General features: G+C 39.9%; 1 long non-coding RNA gene across 1 annotated transcript; it reads right to left on the bottom strand.

Annotated features, from left to right (window-relative positions):
* Positions 1–643: 643 nt before the first annotated feature.
* On the bottom strand, positions 644–2,158 carry LOC119429259. Its single transcript, XR_005187752.1, has 4 exons — positions 2,106–2,158; positions 1,769–1,963; positions 1,604–1,683; positions 644–1,265 (listed from the first exon to the last, which is right to left on the bottom strand). It is a non-coding gene; the product is annotated as an uncharacterized LOC119429259 (long non-coding RNA).
* Between the last annotated feature and the right edge of the window lie 56 nt (positions 2,159–2,214).

Genomic DNA, 2,214 nt, shown 5'->3' with positions numbered 1-2,214 from the left:
AATACAGTACTAATAAAACTGAAATGAAAAAATTTATTTTATTTTATTTTATTTTTTCAAAAAATGCCACTCATCTAGTGAATGCAAACTGTTGAAACAGAAAAACACAGTTCACAAAGAGGGTATGATTATAACAGCCTAATAGCTAATTTCAAACAGAATAAATTGTATCTGACCTTAAAGAGAAATACATAAATCTAACTGCTTAAAAATAATATAAATGGAAGGAACATGACACAAGTATTAACAGTATTTTCAATCATATATGCAAAGGTTAAAATTTGACTATGTTACCTTAATTTGCCAGGCAAGCGCTGAGGTAAAAATAAAAAAAGAAATGGTCAACCTTTTGTTTTATGGTTTGCAGTACTTGCATGTCACGGGGAACCCTCTCAATAAACATGTCATTTTCTGTGTAAATGACAAAGTCACACCAGTCACACCCTGAAATTAGCATTTGTCCCTGGATTTGCCAGTAATATGGGTGTGTACGTTTGAGTGTCTGCCTACCATCCCTAATCATTATGTAAGAGCAGTCCACATAGCTTGTCACATTTGGGCATTTTATTTCTAAAAGGCCAAACACTTGTTGCTCCTCAGGATCGTAAATAATTCCATCTGGTGATGACCCCATCCATGGTGCTTCAGGATGTATCAAGAACCCACATGGGTAGTGGTTTACTTCCCTTACCCTGCAATACTCCTCTATAGCTGTTGGCTCTAGGGTAAGCCCCCGACGCATGTCAGCAGTTTGACTGCAGGGTCTCAGAAGCCTTTTCGCAAGATTTTCAGAAGAGCTGTCACCCCTGGTGTGACAGACCTCCCTAAACCTTGTTGAAGTAACACGACACTTTCTTAGTTGGTGCCACTCTGGACAGAAGCTCTGCTCCCGTGTGCTGCTCTCAATTTTGTGAGACATCTCTAACGTTGTCTCAAGGGACATCATATGGTGTTGCTGTTGTTCTGAACATACATACGCACAGCTGGAGTGTTCAAGCCTGTAATTGTAGAGTGGAAGCTGTGGGGGAGAAAGGACGTGTTGGTGTGGACGGGTCCTGGGAACTACCTTTGCTGGCAGCTGATATGACAGAACACTTCCCTCTTGTACTGGACCAAACAAAGAGTCAACAAGAGGGACATCGTTGGAGACAGCCATTGTGGTGATCATTGGCGCTTCTTCAGCTGGAAGTCCCCGGTACACATCCTGTATCCTTAGGGTCGAGATGAGTGGCAGAGGGCTGGTAGTGCCTTTATACAAGTTGCTTCTGTTGAGAAAAATAAAAATTTGTCATAAACAAGACATTAATAGGCAAATGATGAAATTTATACTAAATAAAGCCTATGTTATTGTATTTTAGGCAATAAAGTTATTGTCTTGTTTAAAAACGAAGTTTGATTAATTACTTATTTGCATTTTTAACCTATCTCTGGCATAGTACAACATAAGCTTAAGTACCATACCATAACATTTTATGTATAAAGCACATAAAACAGCAAAACATGCACTTCTTGTGCATGTGTTGTGATAGTAAATTTAATGAATTTTAAAAATGTGTGTGTGTGTGTTTGTGCATGTGTCTGTGTTCTTTAAATTAAAACAAACCTAATTCCTTCAAAGATTTTCCTCTCTCTTGGTTTTGCTGACAGGACGACCATGTCCTTAACTGGACCAGGTTTTATGCCCTGCATCCAAAAACAACATTGATGTAAATACAGTATTGAACTATAATTCATAAGCAGGAATAAAGAGTCATCAATATGTAGTTACCATTGTCCTCGGTTTATGCCACTTCTGTTCGGTGTCTGTGCAGCTTAGGACTGGAGGAACAGCTGGAAGCTTCAACTGGGAGTAGTGAGCCGTCTGGAAAAGCAGAGCTGCCACATGGCTGCACAGGACTGTACCTGCCACACAGGTGCACTGGCACCCCTGAAACTCCACCGGCTTTGATTCCCTCAGCACCATCTGTGTACAATACCAAATATTTCAGAGACCAAAATGTACCAACTGTAAATGCTATTATAAAAAGACAACCGTAATTATCAAAGTCCTACTAGCTTCTTAAAACACAGCCCTGTAGAGAACATGTCGGGTGGTTTTGACTTACACTCAAACAGTGGGGCTTCTGGCTTTTCCTCGTTGACTGGAAACACTCAGCCCTAACTGTTACTTCTCCTGCCTCCTTGTTTGAAACTAATATTTGGGTTAATCAGAAA

The sequence above is a fragment of the Nematolebias whitei genome, unplaced genomic scaffold, assembly GCF_014905685.2.
Source record: "Nematolebias whitei isolate Nwh7 unplaced genomic scaffold, NemWhi1 Nwh_scaf_221, whole genome shotgun sequence".
NCBI classification, from domain to species: domain Eukaryota; kingdom Metazoa; phylum Chordata; class Actinopteri; order Cyprinodontiformes; family Rivulidae; genus Nematolebias; species Nematolebias whitei.
This window is presented reverse-complemented; position numbering and strand designations above follow the sequence as displayed.